General features: G+C 53.6%; 1 pseudogene; it reads left to right on the top strand.

Moving 5' to 3' along the window:
• Window positions 1-3,510: 3,510 nt before the first annotated feature.
• Window positions 3,511-22,530, top strand: LOC116525430 (annotated as a pseudogene).
• The last annotated feature ends 211 nt before the right edge of the window (window positions 22,531-22,741 follow it).

Genomic DNA, 22,741 nt, shown 5'->3' with positions numbered 1-22,741 from the left:
TCTCTCTATGTTGAACTCTGCTCCTGTGGCCCTGGCCCGCCTTCTCCTCTTCACTCACTCTTCACCTTCAAGCTGAGTCCCATGATGGCTTCCTGCCATACCCCTTACTCACCTCTTCTGCTCCCAGGCCATGTGTGTGCCATCTTCATGTGAACGGCTCTGCCCACCACCTCCTTGCCCCGTGGCACCCCCTCCAGGCACCCTCTCCACCTGTAAGGATGTGGTAAAAAGTGCCTCTTGGTCTGGCGGAGTGGCTCATGCCTGTAATTCCAGCACTTTGAGAGGCTGAGGCAGGCACGTCACCTGAGGTCAGGAGCTCGAGACCAGCCTGACCAACACGGGGAAACCCTGTCTCTACTAAAAATACAAAAATGACCTGGGTGTGGTGACGGGCACCTGTAATCCCAGCCAGTAGGGAGGCTGAGACAGGATAATCACTTGAACCCAGGAGGCAGAGGTTGCAGTGAGCCGAGATCATGCCACTGCACTCCAGCCTAGCATGACAGAGTAAGACTCAGTCTCCAAAAAGAAAAAAAAAATAAGTGCCTCTTAATCTTTGAGTGCGTGTGTGTGTGTGTGGCAGGTGGGGCAGGCAGGAAAGAACAGAGAGTTCACAAGACCCTGGGTCTGGTCCTGGGTCTTAGCAGGACCTTGAGGAAGGGGCAGGTGCGCTGGCCCCACTCACGTCCCCATGCAGGGAGGTGGCTGGGAGTGAGGCGGACACTCACAACCCACGGCAGACTTCACAATGTACAGTCAGGCCATCTGTCGAGGCTTGGGTTCTTGGGACAGACCATAGACACAGACCAAAGACACCCCGGGGAGAGGGCAGAAGCCCCAAGACCCATGGGTAAATGTCAGGTGACGTGGTTTGCATCTGTGTCCCCACCCAAATCTCAGGTTGAGTTGTAATCCCCAATGCTGGAGGTGGGGCCTGGTGGGAGGTGACTGGGCCATGGGGGTGGATTCTCACGAATGGGCTAATGCCATCCGCCTGGGTGCTGTTTTTGCCAAAGTGAGTTCTCGTGAGATCTGGTTGTTTAAAAGTGAGTGGCACCTCCTCGTTCTCTCTCTGGGTCCTGCACCTGCCACGTAAAATCCCTGCCCCCGCTTTGCCTTCCGCCATGAGTAAAAGCTTCCTGAGGCCTCCCCAGGCGCAGACGCCACCATGCTTCCTGTACAACCTGCAGAACCGTGAGCCAATGAAACCTCTTGTCTCCATGAACTGCCCAGGCTCAGGAATTTATTTATAGCAGTGCAAGAACAAATACCTCAGAGCAGCGGCAAGGTGAAGGCAAGTGCCCTTTCAGGAGGCAGATGGGCTTGGTGGGGAGGATGGACAAGGATGAATAGGAGAGAGGGGACCGCCATGTTCAATTGGGACAGAAATGGAAGAACTGTCCATTACCTGACCACCACCTCCCTTCCAGATGTGCAGCCCTGTCCACTGCATGAGGGCCTCCCTTGGGGAACCAGGGTCTGGTCTGCTCAGACATATCTGCCAGCACTGGCGGCCACGACCAGTGCTGTTCTATACCCTGGTGTGAGTTTCCTGCAACTGTGGTAACACAGTCTTACACGCAAAGTGTGTGAAAAACAGAAATGTATTCTGTCACAGTTCTAGAAGCCAAAAGTCCAGAATAGTCTCAATGGGCCCAAATCAAGGTGTCAACAGGGCCTGTGCTCCCCTGGAGGCTCCAGGGAAGCGTCTGTGCCTCCTGTCCTCCGGCTTCTGGAGGTGGCCAGCATGCTTTGGCTTGGGGATGCTCCTTTCCAGCCTCTGCCTCTGTGGACCCCGCTGCATTCTCCAGTTCTGTCTGGGATCCTCTGCCTCGGTCTTGTGATTATAGATGGGGCCCACTCAGATAATCCGAGATAACCTCTCCATTTTTAGAACTTAAACTTAATCACATCAATAAAATCCTTTTCTTGCCATATAAGGTTAACATTCACAGGCTGTAGAGATTAGAACGTGAGTATCTTTAGGGGGCTGTTATTCTGCCTACCACATCCCCTTCAGCCTTTATGAATTATATGAGTGCCTGTCAATCACAGATCCAGGGATGGAGGTGGAGATGTGTCTGGTACCCACTATCTCCTGCACCTGTGCTCACTGGCAAGGTGCAGCTTAGCTCCTCCTTCCCCTCCTCTCTTCTCCCGCACTTGGGGAACCAGAGGACTATTTGGGTTTGGAAATCATGCTTTGCATCACTTGAGGAAGCAAGTGTGAAACCTCAGTCCACCTGTCACTCAATGAGAAGAATTTCCCTCGGGCCGCTGGCTTGCATGAGGGTGAGTTGTAGTTTGCTGACATGTTGAGTCTCTGATCCCTGTCTCTTGGTTGGAGATGATGGGCGCATCACGTCAGGAAGCAGGATGGGGGGAATGAGGACCCAGGCCTATTGTCTCACTGCGCATTCACAAGGGAGGGAACTGTGCTGGCCACAGCTGGCTCCTGGAGCTATCAGATCAAAGAGAAGGACTGGATCATTCTAAGCAACCGCCTCATAGCTCCAGCCTCACTGATCCTGGATGGTTACGATTCAGAGGAGAGGAGGGCAGACTGGCTGAGGATCAGTGCCTCCCCGGAGACAACCAAGGGCAGCTACAGAGATGGCCAGTCCCTTCCTCCATGCAGCCACTGAGATGGCCAGTCCCCCACTCCACAGAGCCACTGAGATGGCCAGTCCCTTCCTCCATGCAGCCATTGAGATGGCCAGTCGCCCAGTCCATGCAGCCACAGAGATGACAAGCCCCTCCCTCCATGCAGCTTCTGAGATGGCCAGTCCCCCACTTCACAGAGCCACTGAGATGGCCAGTCCCCCAGTCCATGCATCCACTGAGATGGCCAGTCCCCCAGTCTATGCGGCCACTGAGATGACCAGCCCCTCCCTTCATGCAGCTTCTGAGATGGCCAATCCCTCACTCCATGCAGCCACTGAGATGGCCAGCCCCTCCCCGCACACAGCTTCTGAGATGGCCAGCCCCCATCTCCATGGAGCTACTAAGATGGCTAGCCCCTCCCTTCATGCAGTTACTGAGATGGCTGGACCCTCACTCCATAGAACTACTGAGATGTCCAGCCCCTCACTCCATACAGCTTTTGAGATGGCCAGCCCCTCCCTCCATAGAGCTACTGAGATGGCCAGCCCCTCCCTCATAGAGCTGCTGAGATGACCAGCCCCTCCCTCATAGAGCTGCTGAGATGACCAGCCCCTCCCTCATAGAGGTACTGAGATGGCCAGCCCCTCCCTCATAGAGCTGCTGAGATGGCCAGCCCCTCCCTCATAGAGATACTGAGATGACCAGCCCCTCCCTCATAGAGCTACTAAGATGGCCAGCCCCATGCAGCTTCAGAGATGGTCACACTCTCACTCCATGCAGTTTCTGAGATGGCCAGGCCCCCTCTCCATGCAGCCACTGAGATGTCCAGACCATCGCTGCATGCTCAGGACTAGGTATGGAAAGACAGACAGCAACAGAACGCCACAGTTTGAGGAGAGGGGGAGTATGGGGAAGAATGAAGAGCTGCAAGGTAAGGAGTACCGAGAGTGTGTGATTTAGAGTTGAAAGAACTGGGTGCAGACCCCAACTTCCCCTGATTCTGTGTGACCTTGGAGAACTCACCTAACTTCTCTGAGTCTCCGTCAGCTCAACTGCAACTGGGGAATACAATCTCTGCCTTATAGGGTGGTCATAAAGATCGATGGGATGAGGCACGTGGATGAATTTTATAAATGCTCTCTACCTGCAAAGAATTTTTGCTATTCCAATCTCCATATCCTACCTGCTAAGGGTTGCATAAACTCACTGTGGCATTTAGCGGTTTCTCGAACTGGACAAGGGTTGGTGACTTTGCTGCTCCAGACCTTGAGGGAGTGGAGGGGGACTGGCTGGACAACATGGGGAAACCTGAAATTCACTCACCCGTAATGAAGGGATGCGGGGAAGCAGAGGCTTCCTAAACTGACTTAGCTGCTGTTTGTTATTCTTGGGAGGAAAATCCCCAACCTGGTTCTGCTTAAAGCCGGGCTGTCTGGAGTGATGTCTTGACAGGATGATGGATGGTGGCCAGGCAGAGTTTGTGACACCAAAGCACAGACTCTGCATTCTTTATCTGGAGCCACCGCCGGCGGAAGGCTGCAAATAAGCAATCCAGTTACAGGAACCCCTGATAAAATTCCATTATGGGCCCCAGAGACAATCACACTGGATTCAACAGCGGGGAGGCTGGGAGGGGAGGCTCATGTTGGGAACAGGGCACTGCCACCGGGGAAATTTTCCCTGGGCCTGGAGGCTCTCGCACAGGGAATTCCACAAAAGTTGGAGATGCAAACCATCTCTGACATCCAACTGTCTTTGCTGTTTGAAATGGGACAGAACTTACATGGGAGGTAGCTGAGGGCTGTGCGGCAGTCATCAGGCAGAGACCTTGGGTCAGCGCTGACTTGGTTTTATGGAGATGCTGGTTTCCCCCTTGGACGTGTCCACGGGAAACTGCCTCTGATGCATGGCTCACTTTTTTTGGCCTCCAGCCGATCCAGCTGAAGCCTAGTGGTGAACATAGAATCTCCCACTCCTTGGAGATTTAGGAAAGCTTGCTTCAAACTTCAGTGTCATGCCTGGGGCCACTGGGGACCTTACGTGGGCAGACACAGATACAGGACACAACCCTTCACCCTTTCTCCAGAACCATCCACCGGCCTCAAGAATTTTGAGAGCTTAGTGAGACTCGAGGGGTGCAGGGTGGGGGCAACCTTCCAGCCTTCCACAGTTCCTGGCTTCCCCACCCTCCTGACCCAGGCTCTGTCCTACAAACTCATTCCTTGTCTTTTTTTCTTTTTCTTTTTCTTTTTTTTTTTGAGACAGAGTCTTGCTCTATTGCCCAGGCTGGAGTGCAGTGGCAGGATCTCGGCTCACTGCAACCTCTGCCACCCAGGTTCAAGAGATTCTCCTGCTTCAGCCTTCCGAATAGCTGGGACTAAAGGCACAAGCCACCATGCCCAGCTAAGTGTTTTGTATTTTTAGTAGAGACAGGGTTTGACCATGTTGGCCAGGATGACCTTGATCTCTTAACCTCATGATCCACCCTCTTCAGCCTCCCTAAATGCTGGGATTACAGGCTTGAGCCACCACGCCTGGCCCTCCCTTGTCTTTTATGGAGGGTTCATCCCCCATTGGGTTCTGAAGTCCTAGCCCTTTCCTCCAGGGGCCTTACCAAGGAGTTTTCAAAAGCAGGGCAGTTCTCTTGCTCTAAGAGAAATCATCTACCAGCTGCTGCGAGGGCAAGACCACGTCCTTCGGCTGCGTGTACTGACAGCTAAAGCTCAGAGGTGCTCGCTGTGGGCCAGGCAGGCTGGGAGGTATTTGTCTGGGTTGGCTCATCAGTGAGGTGGGTGCTGTGTTTATCCCATTTTACAGATGAGAAAACTGAGCCATAGGTAAGTTAAGTCACTTGGCCAAGGTCTATAGTAAACCCAAGAAGCCTGGCACTGGTCTTATTGTCATCACGGTTGTCCTGGACACAGACGGGCTCCAGAGAGAGAGCTCACTCCTCGGCCTTGGGTCCCTCACCCAGTTATCAGCCCCGAGAACCTGTTCCAGAGGAAGCGTGGGACCCTCTCCCACTACAGCTCCACCCCAGCTCTTGTTAAGAACGAACTTCCTTCCTGGTTATCCACCAGTGTGTTTCTCCCAAGGGCAATGGCTGGGCCAGGTCAGCGCTGGGTGACCTGAGTTTGCATCTTCAACTGCTTCTTGCTCTCTGCTGTGACCCTGGCTGATCCCTCAAGGAGAGCGTCTTCCTCAATACAGGGAATTTGAGACATTCAGGACTCACTTCTCTGTCCCCCTCGTTTGGCCCCAGATCATGCCGTAGGCATAGTTTTGACCTTCACTGCCAGGCCCAGGGAGCCTGCAACTCCGCAGGGTTAGGGCAAGACCTACTCAGATGCGTTTTGAGAGCACACCTTAGCGCTCCCATGATTGGGGCTTTGACCGCATTAGTCTTTCCTCTTAGATTTGGGAGACCACCAGTTCTGTCATCCCAGGTTTCCTGGCTTTGGGCTCACTTCTGACTTCTGGTTTGTGCCGTCCTGTAAACCTTCCCTGAGGTTCTGGATTGCTGATCTGCTTCATATTGACACCTGGAAACCTGGGGGGCTCACCCTCCAGCTTGGGGACCTAACACAAGACACAGCCTGGCAGTGCAGGGTAGGAAGGGCAGCGGAAATGGAGCTGGCCAGTTGGACAAACCTGGGTTGAAACTCCACGTCCTCCACCTGCCAGTCATGGCATTAGGAAGTCGCTGGACCCCTCTGGGTCTGTGTTTGCTCCTCTGATAATGGAGCCACTGATGATACCGTCCGCATTCACAGTGGTGATGAGGCTCTGAAAAGCTGGAAGGCATGTGCAGTGCTCCACAGCCCGGATGTGGCAGAAATAGATTCGGTTTCCTTTCTGACCTTTACCAAGTCTCCCTGCCTTTTTCTTCCCTCCTCTTCCCTTCACCTGCGGTGGCTCAGTCTCAGGTCTCCCCAACAATCATTGTCACTTAAGCTGATGAAGGTCTTGCCCTCTCCCTGCTTCCCACCGAGCTCTGAGGACAGGGGAAGATGGAAGGGGGTTGCTGACAATAGCCAGGTCCCCTCCTTCCCAGACCTCTGTCCCACTTGTTGCCTGAGACTTAGGGTGCAGAGCACAGCAGGCCTTGCCCAAGCAGGAGGAGAAGAAGAAACAGAAGCCACGGGATTTGTAAATTGGGGTCTGCCCAAATGAGTGGCTGCCCGCTTTCTGCCCTGGTGCCCATTAGCACCAGCACTTGGGGGCTTAAAGGAGGGTCTGTGTGCGCAGTTGGCCCCTGTCTCTTTTCTTATCCTTCCTTCCTTCCTTCCTTCCTTCCTTCCTTCCTTCCTTCCTTCCTTCCTTCCTTCCTTCCTTCCTTCCTTCTTTCCTTCCTTCCTTCCTTTCCTTCCCTCCTTCCAAGTAACTGTGATTGTAGGCACCCGCCACCACACCTGGCTAATTTTTTTTTGGTATTTCCAGTAGAGACAGGGTTTTACCATATTGGATAGGCTGGTCTTGACTCCTTACCTTGAGTGATCCTCCTACCTTGGCCTCCCAAGCCCCACCCCTGTTGCGCATCTCCTCTGCTGGGTGTTGTCATGGGCTGCGCTGTACCCCTCTCAAATCCAGATGTGGACATCCAACCCCAGCACCTCAGAATGTGACCGCATTTGGAGATGGTGTCTTTAAAGAGCAGATTGAGCTAACGTGATGATGAACCCTCATCCCGTGTGACTGGTGTCCTTCTAAGAAGAGTAGATTTGGACACAGACAGACACAAAGGGAGGACCATGTGAAGACGCACAGAGAAGACGGCCACCTCCAAGCCAAGGAGAAGAGAGGCCTCAGGGGAAACCTGCTCACACCTTGAGCTCAGACTTCCAGCCACCAGCGCTGTGGGGAACAAATTTCTGTTGCGTAAGACTCCCAGCCTGCGGCACTTTGTCATGGCAGCCCTTGCAAACGGATCCCTGCGCCAAGCCCCATATCCCACTGAGGTGACCAGGCAGGTGTCTGCAACTCGGGAGGAAGCGCAGGGACCCGGGAGGAAGCAGAGAGGGGGCTTCAGGCAGAGCCAGAGACCTGTCTCCATGGAGTGGGACACCAGTCTGGTGCCTCATTTATTAGAATGAAAACCCAAAAGAGGGTTAGGGAGCAATTTGGAACGTTATAGGATGTACCTGGTTGCTCCCTCATCCACAGGCACCCTTCCCCACCGCTGTCAGACCCTCTGGAAGGAAAAGGGAGCAAGAGCCCCTCACTCACGTATCCCGCTGTGCCCACCTCCCTGCTGGTCTCTTTCCCACATCCCAGCCTCCTCCTGGGACAGACTCCAGGTGCCAATCCTGCTCCCCGGGCCCCACCTCCGTCTCCTCCCTCCCCTGGCTACCCCTCCCAGGTACTTGGCCTCCCCGTTCCCACTCACATCGGGACTCCCGGGCTCACTGCTGGTGTCGTTTCATTTCCCATCTGCTCACCTCCGGCTCGTGAGTAACAAGAGTTTATAAGTTGAATTTCCATATGTGGAGCATTTCTGTGTTCTTCTCCAACAAGGAGGGGCGAGTTCCTCCGGTTCATCATCTCTGGGACCTGGAGGCTTCCTAGCCAGTTGTCAGAGGAGCTGCCTTCCCCACCTCCTCCTACACGGCCCTGTCCCCTCAGATTCACAGACCCGGTTGTGAGCATTCAGATGTTGCTTGTTGGGAGGCCTGGATACGATTTTACATTCTCTGTTTTTCATTTTTAAAAAACACATGTTCAGCAACATTCACACTATTTTGTTCTCAGATGGACTAGGAAAAAAATCAAATGTTTCCTTGTGTTCTCTCTTAAATATAAATTGTAGCGTAAATTGTTTCTGCTTCCTCTGCCTCCTCCCGTGCTCTCCCTCCTCCTCCTCTTCTTTGCTTTCTCCTTCCCCTCCCCCTCTTCCTTCCCTCCCCACTTTCTCTCTTCTTCCTCTTCCTCCTCCCTCATTCTTTGAGTCTAATATTTTTCTGAAAGTCAAAGGCCCTATATGAAAAAAGACCCTCTGGCTCAGCGGGACACACGTGACACACTTCCCCTGGGGAAGGCCTCGCTCCTCCCACAGCAGTGACAGCAGTCACTCTGACCTTCCTAACTTAGAATGATGGGGCACAGGGAAAAGGTGTCTGGGGGCGAGTGGGATCGAGGCTAACAGTCACCCTGCTGTGGCTCCTGGGGTGCTGTCGCCTGCCCCCAGCCCCCAGAGGAAGGCGGCGTCTCTGGGACTCAGAACCATCCCCTCCCTGCATTTCCCATGGTCCTACTCAAGTCCTACCCTCTGAGGCCCACAGTCCTCAAGGGCCCTTGTCGAATGCTTTGGCCGTCATTCCCTCTTCTGCCTTTAGCTCTGAGACAGGCCCTCACTGCCTGGTGCTCCCCTCCACCTGGGTTTGGCCCTGATGGCTCTCCGCAGAGGCAAACCACCTCCTTCATCCAAATTATCCCCCAAGGACAAGCAGATCAGCTGTTCTTCTGGCTCTCCATGGCCTCGTTCAGCTTTTTCGTTTTCTCTTGATGGAAAATGGAGAGGAGTGGGCCAAGGAGGACAGCAGAGGATGCCAGCCCTGCTCCGTGCCCAGCCAGTGCTGGGTGATGGCAGCCTGGGCTTCAGACATGGCGCAGCGAGGACAGGTGGGGCACTGCGGCGGGTTAGCCCGGGTCTGCCCAGACGACCTGCACGCTGCCCCATCCCAGGGAAGGAAAGCTCACACCATCGCATTCTCCTCGTCCTCACCTGTCACCGGCTCTGCACAGCACAGGCACTTGAGCAGGGGATTTAATCAGCCTCTTGGTTATTAGTCCCCAAGTAGTAATTGAAGTGGGTTGATTGGACCTATCTATTAGGCCCCGGGAGCTGCGGGGAGATGGCTTCTGGAGCGTTTCCTCCGCCTGCTAATCTATCTGTCTGGCATTTTATCTGGAGCCCAGAGCTCATGCTTGAGCACTGAGGCATTTTACGGTATTATTATTAGTTAGCACTTATAACACACTTCATCAATGAGAGGGTCGGCAGCTGCTCTGTCACTCTGAAGCTTGGCGCTGAGGATAGGGAGATACGGATCTTACTCCGGCTGTGTAACATTCGATGCCTGTGTCTTTGGGTTGCTTGTGATCTTGTTATTAGTTATGTCTCCTCGAGGAGAAAACCTACCTTTGTTCTCCTGATGCATTGGGGTCAGGTGGACGGGAACACAGGGAGGGGTGCAGGAACGGTGCGCAGGGGAAGGCTAAGCTTGGGTCCCCCAGAAGCAGACCCAAGACAGACCCAAGACAAGGGGTGGAGTGCGTTTTTGTTTTTTTCCAGACGGCGTTTTGCTCTTTTGCCCAGGCTGGAGTGCAGTGGCACCATCTCAGCTCACTGCAACCTCTGTCTTCTGGTTTCAAGCAATTCTCCTGCCTCAGTCCCCCGAGTAGCTGGGATTGCAGGTGCCTGCCACCATGCTCGGCTAATTTTTATATCTTTAGTAGAGACGGGTTTCACCAGTTGGCCAGGCTGGTCTCAAATTCCTGACCTTGTGATCCACCCGCCTCGGCCTCCCAAAGTGCTGGGATTACAGGCGTGAGCCATGGTGCCCGGCCCACGTCTATTTCTTTGGGGCATGATCTTGGGAAGCACTAGCAGGGGAGTGGGAAAGGAGACAGTATGGGAAGAAGTGAATGCAGGATGCTGTGCTATCGAGCAGGTTACTGCCAAGGGCAATGGTGCCCAATTCCACTGGGGAACATGGGGAGATGGTGAAGAGCCCCTGGAAGTTATTCCACCCAAGGGAGGAGCAGCTGGAAATTTCATCCTCTGATTCCATTTGATACTGGCCAAGACTGCTTCCAGGGACATTCACTTCCTACCTGTTTGAGCTGAGCCCCCACCTGGGCTGAGAGAAGCTCTCAGGTGAATCCCAGATGCCTGTGCCATGTGCTGCCTGCTGGATGCCTGGGAGATGTGGGCAGGGTCCTGGCAGTGGACGGCCATGGCTTTGAAGCTGGACACAGGTGTTCTTATAAGGAAACGAGCCTGAGGAAGCAGCCCTCCTCCCTCATCTCAAACCCTGCCAGCTCTGCGTGTCCCCCGCATCCCAGGGCCGGAGGCTATGCCACAAAGTCCAGGCCAGTTTGCAAAGTTCTGGGGACTGTCTCCAGCTGCTCCACCTTCCCTGGGCCTACCCAGAGTGGAACATTCAAAGAGAGGCACAGTGTGTGGCTTGGGTTTGAATGCCAGCTCTGGCCCCTTCTGGCTGTGTGACCTTGGGCAGGTGACTTCATCTCTCTGACCCTTAGTTTTCTCATCTGTGAAATGGGAGTAGTAAGGATACCTAGCCGGACGGTCTTCAAGAATTAAATGAGAGTGTCTATAAAGTGTCTGGTCCCGTGTCCAGCCATAGAACAGGAGTCCAGGACATATTCCTTCCTTTTCTCTTTCATCCAGGGCGCCTACCCCCACCCAGGACCCTGACCAGAACACCTGTGTCCAGTTTCCAAGTCTTTTATTTATTTATTTATTTATTTTGAGACGGAGTCTCACTCTGTCACCTAGTCTGGAGTGCAATGGTGCACTCAGCTCACTGCAACCTCCGCCTCCCAAGTTCAAGAGATTCTCCTGCCTTGGCCTCCTGAGTAGCTGGGACTACAGGAATGTGCCACCACACCCGGCTAATTTTTCGTAGAGACAGCATTTCGCCATATTGGCCAGGCTGGTCTCAAACTTCTGAGCTTGTGATTTGCGCTCCTCAGCTTCCCAAAGTGCTGGGATTACAGGCACAAGCCTCCACGCCTGGCCTTCCAAGTCTTTGAGTTACAGAGATTTCCTCGAAGGCTCACATTCCCAGGGAGTGGGACTCCTGCTTCCAGGACGCTGCATCTTTCCCATGCCTAGGGCAGGGAGGCGCCCTGCTGACCACTCCAGCAGCCCTGCCTTACGCCTGGGCTTACAGATATCCCGATGCTCATCAGGCCAGGGCAGACCCACATGGCATCACCTGAGGGCCCAATTTATACAGCAGCTTAAGTATCTTTTAAAACTCCTTCCCCTTTCCAGAGATGTGGGAGTCAGCATCTGCTGCTGCTCGGGACATGGGCTCTTCTTCAAAGGGCCTCCCTGTGGGCAGATGGAAAACTTGCTAGGAAAGGCGTTTTCCTTTATTTTTCATGTATATATATTTTTTCTTGCTCGCAGATTTCTTGCTCCTGCCTGAGCCCCTATCTTCCACAGAGCCAGCAGGTAACTGATGGGGATCAGAGCTCTCAAGCACCCTGGGGACACCTCCTGCAGGAAGACTTCCCTAATTACCCCACAGGCTCCAGCTTCTTTCTGCTCTCCCTGGTTTTCTGGCTTCCTTGAGGCCATGTGCTTCAAGCGTGGAGCTCCTCTTTGTGGGCTGATGAATGTGTGTGTAGTGGGAACTTGGTGTCTATCTATCCAGGGAGATGACAGTGTCTCAAAGGATAGGACTTGGGTCTCATCCTTCCTCTGGGCTGGGGGAGCTGCTGCTGACTGGCTGGGGGTGAGACAGCCTCTGAGCCCCCCTGAGGCTGCCCGCTGGCCCAGGCAGGCTCTGGTAAGAGCCAGTGACTTTGCTACAGAGGGGATCTGTCAGAGCTGAAAGGTCTAGGAACCCTTCATCATATTAAAGACCAATTCCGTGCAGATTAAGAGGACACAGCATCCGTTCTCTTGGGCTTGGGGAAGCCATCCATCCTCCTGGAGCAGCTCTGGGCAGGCTGGAGAGCTCTGAGCAGGAAAGGGAAAAACTCAGGTGGTGAGGTGGTGAAGAGCAGCCTTCTCCCATGCCCGAGGACAGGAACCAGTGCCTGGAGTGTCCAGGTTCTCATGTGGCTCTGGTTCTCCACCAATGTACTGAGCACTCTGCCTCCTGCATGGGGTTGTGCTTTCAGCCAGAGCCCCCAAAATGCAGAAGAGCAAGGGACGCTTGCCTTTCTCTCTCTCTCTCTCTCTTTTTTTAGACTGAGTCTTGCTCTGTCACCCAGACTAGAGTGTAATGGCACGATCTTGGCTCATTGCAACCTCCACCTCCCAGGTTCAAGCCATTCTCCCACCTCAGCCTCCCAAGTAGCTGGGATTACAGGCACCTGCTATCATGCCCAGCTAATTTTCATATTTTTGTAGAGATGGGGGTTTCACCATGTTGGCCAGGCTGGTCTTGAACTTCTGACCTCAGGTGATCCACCTGCCTCGGCCTCCCAAAATGCTGGGATTACAGGCGTGAGCCGCCACGCCCAGCCCCCTTGCTCTTTCTTAAGATCGACTCCTCTGACTTCTTCCAAGGATGGGAGCTCAGCTCTGTTGGAGCATTGCCTGCCAGCCACCATCCTGCCCTCCTCTTTTGTCTGCCTGGCTGTGTGGTGGTCCAGGGCCATCTGGGGATCGGCTGGATGGTGGGGAAGGACCACTGCTTCCTGGTAGGGCTGGCCAGGAGCAAAGGCAAGGGGACTGGGGAGGGGACCAGGCTCTGCTCTATTTATGCTCTGCCTTGGGGGAGGGCACATGGGCAGCCCGAAGCTCTGGGTACCTCCCAGAAGCCTGAGTGGTGGTGGCGGGGGCATCTGTTCACTGAAGGAAGGACAGAGAGAAAAAAATGGGCACTTATTGATTTTGTTCTTATGCCAGGCACCAGGCCAGGTCCCTTTGATGCATGATCTCATAACATAAATATAGCATGGTGGTCAGGAGATCGGGTTCCACAATTGACAGAACTGGGTTAGAATTCCACCTCCCCCAGTTTCTGGCTGGGTGGTACTGGGCGAGTGGGTTCACCAGCCTAAGCCTGACTTTGTTCCTCTGTAAAGTGTGAATAATCGAAGCCTTCCTGCAAGAGGTGCCGTCTCTAAAGTACACGGCAGCGTGCTGACCCAACAGGACGAAGCCTGTGAACATTAGTGCCTTCTGTTATAAATGACTGTGTGATGCAGAAAAAAATCATGCCCCGACTCACCTGAGGCCATTGAACTGGAAAGTGGCAGCACAGAGATCCAGGCAGGCCCATGCCTTCAAGGATCCAAAGCCCAGGCCCTTCTCAGACATCTTCCAGCCTCCACAGGGAAAGAGATGAATGATCCCAGGGCTAGCGAGGGGCCCAGCTGCTTTGCCATGCTGGAAGGGCAGGGAGGCCCGGCTGCCAAGCTCCCAGCAGTGGCATAGCTGGGCAGGGACTTTTCCTTGGAGCTGGCGGAGAAACTGCTCCAAGGTGCGCCCTGGGCGTGGAAGGTGGCTCTGCCGGGACAGCTGTAAACTCTTTAACCTTGCGTGAGGCTTCGTCCTTCAGCAGCCCGGAGAGGGATCAGCGGCAGGGGCGATGGAGGGGGAGGGAGCGGTGGCACGGAGGCGGCCCCGCACTCACTCACTCACGGCAGAATGGACTCTGGATAAACAATTACAGTCTATTTACCTCAGACCATATGGTGTTGGGGAACAGGTGTGCAGGTAATGAAGAGCCCAGCTCCAATTAAGCGTCTGGGAACCCGGCCGGATTCCCGCTGAATTTTGCGCTTGGGCTGAGGCCCACTTACAAATGAGAGCTAAAAGGACTGAGGCTTGGGGAGGCAGGAGCGGGGGCCTGAGGGGTGCGTGCCAGGGCCAGCCAGCAGCCCCCACCTGCCACCCTGCACCTGCTGGCAAGCAAGTGCAGCCCAGGGACCTCATCTGGGCCTTCCCCATGGCAACCTTGGCGCACCTGGGAGCTATGAAGGGGAATGATTCATGGCCATGCACTTCTTGGTGAGGCAGTCCTGGGACCTGTCAGGGTGGGAAGGCAGGGGGTGATTCCTGTAAGACGGGGGGATGGGGCAGGCACCTGTCACTCTCTGCCAAGGTCCTTTCCACCCTGGCCCTTTCTTTTCCTTCATTCCCAACCTTTCAACACGTAGTTTTGCGTGCTTACTGTGTACTGAGCTAGGCACTGGGAATACACCAATAAAAAAAAAGTAGACAAAGGCCTTGCTCTGAGTTTATGTTTTAGGGGGATGGGAAGACAAACAGTCACATTCATAAAGTCACATGTATGAAGAACGTGAAGTCGCATAATGGATAAGGTCATCACATGCATGAAGAAGGTGAATCACATGCATGGATAAGGCCATCACATGCATGAAGAATGTGAGTCATATACATGGATAAGGTCGTCACATGCATGAAGAAGGTGAATCACATGCATGGATAAGGCCATTAAATGCATGAAGAAGATGAGTCACATGCAATAAGGTCATCACATGCATGAAGGTGAGTCACATACATGAATAAGGTCAGTCACATGCATGAATAAAGTCATTCACATGCATGAAGGAGGTGATTGCTGAGCTTGGTAAGTGTGAGGAAAGCAAATTATCTCATCTGCCTGAACAGACTTTTCACCATCCCTGCAGGCCCCGCTCAAGGGGTCCTCGCCAACACCTCGCAAATGCCTCCAGGGGTCAGTCACCAGCTGCCCCGGGCTCCTGGTCGCTCTCCTGCACGCCCCCATTGCAGCCCTCGGAGGTTCTGTAAACAGATGCTTCTGTGCCCTCTCCTTCCAGGGCACTGTCCTCCTCCAGGGCAGGGAGGGCGTCCGGCTCGCATGCCATTTCCAGCGCAGCACAGGGTCAGGCCAGCAGACGAGAGGGTCTGGCAAGTGATACAGCACCCCAGCCTCCTGGGACACTGGTCTGGCCCGCTGGGAAGACACTGTCCCCTCTGGCCTGGTCTGGCCCGAGCAGGTAGGCGAGTGACAACTGCAGAGAGTGTCAGCCTCTGGAAGAGCCCCTGGGGCCTCATCTGACCGCGGCACAGGCAAGGTGCCCCTCACAGTGTTCCGGAGGCTGAGAGATGAACCAACAAGATGAATAGCTCCCGTCCCTGTGGTGGGCTGATGATAGTGGAACGAGGGCACATGTTCCAATGAATCTCTCATGTCAGTTTTTACTGCAGCAGAAACAGGGGGAGGTGGGGAATGCATGGTTTCTTCCAGGAAGCCCCAGTTTCCATCGCTGCTGAGGAGAGAGAGAAATGGGGATTTTTCACACTCCTTTGCCTGGCGAATATTTTTGTTTTCATTTAATTTTGGATGAGTGCATTGCTTTAGGACTTGACAGATGAAGTCAGCACCTTCCCAAACTTCTCTGCTGCAAGACCCTCCGGAATATCTCCCCTTGGCCCTCTGGGGGACGCTGGCCCCCTCCACAGGGCCCCCAGCAGCTCTGCCTAATTATAAAGGGAATACCTTCCAACAGAAATACACAGCTAGGTTATAGGAAACGGATAACGTAATTCCTGGGAAAATCGAGGTTTCAGATGGAGAACTTGCTCAATTTCTGGGGGTGCAAGGTTTCTAGAGCCAGGATTCTGGAAGGCTCCAGCCTCCAGCCTCCAGCCCTCCCTTCCTAACCCGGAGGGCAGAAAGCAAACTAAATGGGTTATGAAGTGGGAAACAAATTGGATTTTTAAAAAATGCTCTGGTTCTAATGATCGAAGGGGCTGTTCATGATCTGGAGTAGAAAGTATGTCTTGAAATCTATGCTTTGTGTTGACAGCTTCTCCCTAATGGGCAAGATCTCACACATGACAGAGTCATAAAATGTGGCACTCCGGCTGGCCCTGCGCCTTGTCTGATAAGGGAGATCGAGGGACATGCCAGCACGGGCAGAGGGCACTGGGTCTTACCCTGCCCCCATGCCTCCCCCCACCCCAACTGGTCTCGGCTTCCATCATGTCGGGAGGCCTGTTGTGCAGAACACAAAGCCCATGCTTTGCAATGCCAAAGATTCCATGTTCGTGTAAGTCTGGGAAATGCCCCCTAATCTCTCCCCTCCTAGAGATTCGAAACAGCCATGAGCACGGTCATGGCCGCGAGGGGGCTTCCAGCAAAGAAAACCTGGCTAGCCCATCCTGGCCAACGTGGCGACACCCCGTCTCTACTAAAATCACAAAAATCAGCTGGGTGTGGTGGCACGTGCCTGTAGTCCCAGCTACTCTGGAGGCTGAGGCAGTAGAATTGCTTTAACCCAGGAGGCAGAGGTTGCAGTGAGCTGAGATTGCGCCACTGCACTCCAGCCTGGTGACAGAGTAAGACTCTGTCTCAGAAAAGGGCAAAAAAAACCCAGGAAACAAAACCTGATGAGCTGTGCTCAACCCAGTGGTTCTCAGACTCGTCCGACTACAGAGCCCTGTTTTTACACAAGCCATACTGACGTCCTGCAGAACAAATACCTTCCAGGACCTAAGGCAGGTCACATCACCATATCCTTTTGCTGGGCTACCGTATCAAAACACCACAGACTGTGGGGTTTGCATGTGGAAATTCCTTCTCTCACGGTTTCGGTTTCGGAGGTTGGGAGTCTGAGATCAAGGTGTGGACAGGGCGGGTCTCTCTGCCGCCTCTCTCCTTGGCCTGTGGCCTTGGCTGTCTTCTCCCCATGTCCTCCCCTGGTCCTTCCTCTGCACATGTCTCTGTCCAGATATCCTCTTCCTATAAGGACGCCAGTCATACTGGATTAGGGCCCACTTCAGTGGCCTCAGTTTCCCTCAATTACCTTTTTAAAGACCCTATTGCCAAAAATGGAAACATTCTGAGGTGCTGGGAGTTAGGATGTCAACATCTGAATTTGGAGGGGACCCATTTCGGCTTGTTACAGTAGCAGTAGGCCTTGGCATTATGAAATTTGGTACTAGGGGGGACCATGAGGAAAGCAGAAAGGTGGGTAAGTGGGCAGCGAATGGCTGCTGCCCACCCCTCAGCATGGTTCCCATCACAAGCGTAATGACATGACTTAACAGTAACTGCATTTTCACACCTGTAATCCCAGCACTGTGGGAGGCCGAGGGGAGGATCATTTGAGGCCAAGGGTTTGAGACCAGCCTGGCCAACATGGTGAAACTCCGCCTCTACTAAAAAATACAAAAATTAGCCGGGCATGGTGGGCACCTGTAATCCCAGCTACTTGGGAGGCTGAGGCAGGAGAATCACTTGAACCCAGGAGGCAGAGGTTGTAGTGAGCCAGGATCATGTCACTGCACTCCAGCCTGAGCAACAGAGTGAGACTCTGTCTCAAAAGAAAAAAAAAACCAAAAAAACAAAAAACCAGTAACTGCATTTGCCAGGCATTTACTCATTAAAGCACTTTTCCATCCATCAATTAATGTGATCCTTTTAACAACCCGTAAGGCTGGAGGTTCTAATGGTTATTTCCACTTACCAGAGAAAGATGCCTGCACTCAGAGAGGTTGAGTCACTAGTTTTAGGTCACCCGGTAAATAGTGAAGGACTAAACCCAAGTGGGCTTAAAGAACCAGACCTGAGGATTAATGGGGGATAGATTCCCTGCCCTCCCTGAGATGGAGCCCACTGCTGCTGGCAGCAGAAGCAAGAGTCATCTCAGAATGGCTCTGAGGACCCCTGCCAGGCAGAGCCTGAGTTCCCGCAGGTGGCATTTACCCTGAAGAATCTGGACCCAGGCTGAAGCCCACCTCACTTCTCGCCACCTTGGATGGAGAGTCATCCCCTGTGCTTCCAAAGTGGTTTCAGATGAGCGGACCCTGCTGGCTGCTCTAGGCACCTGCCCATTTGTGCTGAAACCAGCTGGGAAAGGTTGCAGATTTCTCAGCTGTCCCATGGGGAGGGGGGTGGCGGAACGGGGACACAGAGCGAGGCCACTCCAGCTTTCCTGGCCTCACGCAGAAACAGAAGTGGGCCCGGCAGTGGTCACTCTTCAAGAATGAGCAATCCAGGTACAGGCTGACTGCGAGTGGAACCAGAGAATTTGCTACTTGGAAGGTAGGAGAGGGTGGCGACTGGCTTAGCAGCTTCAGGAAGCCAGCCGACTCACTTTGACCCCATCCGTCCTGGCCTGACCACCTGCTGTTTGCTTCCTTGGTGCCTCTTGTAAAAGTTTGATGACCAGGTAAAACCCTGCCTGCCAGGCCAGGAGGCTGGCTCTTTATGACTTCTTCCTCTTAATGGGAAGAGGCGACTCTAGGTAAGCAGGCCTGGGCCATGGGCCTGCCGCCTCCCCTGGATGCAGTGGCACTCCTGCTGCGCGTCTACTCCAGGATGTTTGGTAAAGGAGGAGCTGATCATTGGGAGGGATGGACCTGGAGACCAGGCCCGACCCCCAGATTCCAAGCTGTGGAGCCCGGGGCAGCAGATTTGTTGCCTTCACCTCAGGTTCCTCTTGGTACACTGGGGCTAATGCATAAATGTCAAGGTCATTGTGAAGGTCCCATTACAGGAGAGGTAAAAAGTTATCTTCAAAACTTCAAAACGGCTATGCAAATGAGGGTTGTTAAAAGCGCCCAGGAGGCTGAAGGGGAGGAAGGCTGGGGAACCAGCAATAAGCTGCCAACTGGCACAGTGCCAGAGGCTAACTGGATGAGGCTGGGTGGGTACCATGCCAGGCAGGACTCGCCCTCAGCCTCCACGGGGCTTACGAGTGGAGGTCCATGAAACAGTCTCAGAGTTGACCAGGTGCAGTGGCTCACACTTGTAATCCCAGCAATTTTGGAGGATGAGGCGGGCAGATCACGGGGTCAGGAGTTCGAGACCAGCCTGACCAACATGGAGAAACCCATCTCTACTAAAAATACAAAAACTAGCTAGGTGTGGCAGGCCATGCCTGTAATCACAGCTCCTCGGGAGGCTGAGGCAAGAGAATCGCCTGAACCCGGGAGGCGGAGGTTGCATTGAGCCAAGATCATGCCATTGCACTCCAGCCTGTGCAACAAGAGTCTCAAAAAAAAAAAAAAAAAACTCTGTCTCAAAAAAAAAAGTCTCCAGTGATCTGCCAAGAAATGCCTGGAACAACCACAGAATCTGTACACTGGCCAAGCCCAGGAAGCACTACCCCTGTATACTCCCATGCGTGGCAAACGAGGCATGGTGGCTGAGACCCTAAGGGAAAGGGCCCCTCTAACAGGAGCCATTTTCTCCTCCCAGGACTCTCCCTAACTCTGTCCCAGGCAGGGATGGGACTGACCTCTGGGAACCTGGTGTGGAAGTGGTGGGGAGTACCCAGGAGACAGGCAGGGAGTCTCCCTCACTCTCCCAGGAAGCTCATTCGCGTTGGTGGGTGGCTCAGTTCTGAAATGTTTCTCCAGAGAGGGAGGCCGGGAAGTCCCCCAGCTGGCTTCTTTAGGGCAGACCCGGGCTAGGGAGAGGAGACTGAGGCCCAGGGTGCGGATGTAAGTAGGCATTCAGGCTCACAGGCCTGCCTGCATGAGACTCAGAGAGAGCGGTGCCTTAGATTCCAAACACCTCTCTTGCCTCACCCACATCCCAGCCCTGCTTTTGGGAACCTCCTTTTGCAAGTTGTCTACCTAAATGACACCACCCACTGCCCGCCATAGCTCATCCTACCCTACCAGGTTAAAATTGTTCAAATCTTTTGTCTGGGAGGAGACAGGCATTCTGCCCAGGGCCAGGGGTGTCAGGCTGACAGCTGATCACACGGAAGACCTGCTGAAAGATTCCGGAGTTTGGCTTTGCTTGGGGAAGAGGCGACAGATTGAGAGCGTGCCTTTAGGTATCTGAATGGACCACGCAGTGGGTCGATGAGTGGCCCCCAAAAGATTTGTCCATGTCCTGCTTCCCGGAGCCTGTGAATGTGATCTTATTTGGAGAAGGAATCTTTGCAGATGTAACTAAGGTACGGATTTCAAAGTGAGATTCTGGATTCAGGCGGGGACCCCAAATCCAATGGCAGATATCATGACAGAGAGAGGCAGAGAGAGATTTGGGTGGGAGGAGGAGAAAGCCACAGATGAGAGAGGCAGTGATTTGAGCTTGGCAGCCCCAAACCAAGGGACGCCTGGGAAGAGGCGAGGAAGGATCCTCCCGGGGAGCCTTTGAAGAGAGCGGATCCAACGACACCTTGATGTCACACTTCCGGCCTCCAGAGCTGTGACAGAATCCGTTTCAGTTATTGCAAGTCCCTCAGTTTGTAGCAATTAGTTACAGCAGCAATAAGAAGGAACAGCTGTGTCTATGAAAGAGGAGGTGGGTTAGCCCCACGTGCAGCCAGAGCCTCAGCAAGGAAGGGTGAGGGTTCCAGGGGGCGTCTTGCAGACCGACGTAAGGAAGAATTTCCGAGAACGAGACGTGCCCAGCATGGATGTTGACGCCCTGGGCAGTTCTGCCTCCTACACCATCTGACTGATGCCTCTTGGGAACATAACAGGCAGGACTGCTGTTCAGGAGGAAGGGTGGGTTAGGTCCTCCCTCCTCAGTGGATGCCTGCTGACAGGTTCCCAGTGTGTGTGCACAATGACAGTAATTCTCCTTCAAGAAAGCACGTTAGAACGCACACATAAGGGTGACGTCTTGATAGGAATAACTTTGAGCCAGCTCTAATTTCCGTTTTCAAAAGTGACATTATTTGCAAATGTTGGTACAGTAACTATTAATAATAATTTACTTGCACGAGGCTTGAATTTCCCTGGGACACACATGGCTGAGGCTTGTCGCTGTAAGGTCTTTTGGGCTGACTGACGGCCCCGTGGACGCCATGTTAACCTTTGTGACTTCAGATGAGCTCCTGGAAAATCTGAAGTAACTGGAAGACCATGAAAAGAGGCAGAAATGATCAACCACGTTGAGACATTCTCTATTGTTCCTTATTCCCGCCCTAACGGATAAGGCCATTGGACTTTGTAACTGACTCTGGTCAACCTCGTGACTCTACACCCTACGACCCCCTCCCAGCTTCCAAACTTATGACCCCCTCTCAGCTTGCAAAGAACTGCCCTAAACTGTAACTTCTGTAACTTTCCACTGCCCACCCCAAACCTGTAAAACCAACTCCTCTCCCACCGCCCTCCGCTGACTCTCTTTTTAGACTCAGCCTGCCCGCACCTGGGTGAATAAACAGCATGTTGCTCACACAAAGCCTTTTTGGGGGTCCCTTCATTCAGAGCGCACATTTTAATAGTCACAGTGGTGAGAGAGACCTGTAGTCTCCTAGAAGGCACGGAGCACCTTCCCACACTCTATGCACGTATCCATCCCCGGGGTATCTGGTCCAGGGGCAGGTTCTGACCTCCCTGCCCCAGGCCTGGGCTAGATCTCGAGAAGCCGTGTCTCTCACAAGCTCCCCGGGAACGGTGGCGCTGCAGGTCCACAGGCCATAGGGATCCAGAGTGGCTGCTGGTGAGTTTCCAGAAGACCTGGAACTACTATGGAGAGGGGGCAGGGAGGGCATTTCGCCTCGATTCAACTTAGGCCAGGGCAGAGGAGAACACAGCTTTCCTTTCTGGGAATGCTGTTGAACAACAAAGTGGGACCTGGAGTGGCTGAGATGGACGTACTGGAGGAGTGCTGGCCGGGAGACCTAGAAGCCACCTTTCAATGGAATAATCTAGGATCTCAATGCTTCCTGGGCTCCTGTCCTGTCTGGGGTCAAAGGACTTGATGAGACAATAGTGACGGAGCCCTGCAGATGATGGTGAAGGACATTGTGGGGCTCATCTCCTGTGCCAAGCTCTTGCCTTAACTCTCCTCGTTAGTGCTCACAGCAATTCTATGATTCAACAATTCCTTGCTGGGCGCGGTGGCTCTTGCCTGGAATCTCAGCACTTTGGGAGGCTGAGGCAGGCAGATCACCTGAAGTCAGGAACTTGAGACCAGCCTGACCAACATGGCAAAAGCCCATCTCTACTAAAGACACAAAAAATCAGCTGGGTGTGGTAGTGGACACCTGCAATCCTAGCTACTGGGGAGACTGAGGCAGGAGAATCGCTTGAACCCAGGAAGCGGAGGTTGCAGTGAGCCCAGGTTATGCCACTGTACTCCAGCCTGGGCAGCAAGAACAGGACTTCATCTCAAAAAAAAAAAAAGAAAAAAATCCTTTACTATCCCATTTTGCAGATGAGAAGACAGAGCCTAAAGAGGTTAAACTGTGCCTATGGTCACCTAGGATTATCTGGTGAAGCTGAGATTTGAAGTGACTTTTGGACCCCAGAGCTGAGCCGATTATCACCATGCAGTGCAACCTTCCAGAATCCCACAGACCCTCAATAGAGTGCCCTGCTCCCCTGTCCACACCTGGGCCTCCCAGGCCTAGCAGAGTGGTGTAGGACATCCAGGGACGGGCCAGGGCGCCCCTGTATGTGGCCCCTCCCTAGGTCACTCCCTCTGCCTGTACTGGTTGACTCCACAGTTTTACATGAAGCCCTGAT

This window comes from Sapajus apella, unplaced genomic scaffold, assembly GCF_009761245.1.
Source record: "Sapajus apella isolate SASKATOON/1434 unplaced genomic scaffold, GSC_monkey_1.0 scaffold48, whole genome shotgun sequence".
Classification (NCBI taxonomy): Eukaryota; Metazoa; Chordata; class Mammalia; order Primates; family Cebidae; genus Sapajus; species Sapajus apella.
The sequence above is the reverse complement of the archived record's forward strand: the minus strand, read 5'-3'. Positions and strand labels throughout refer to the sequence as shown.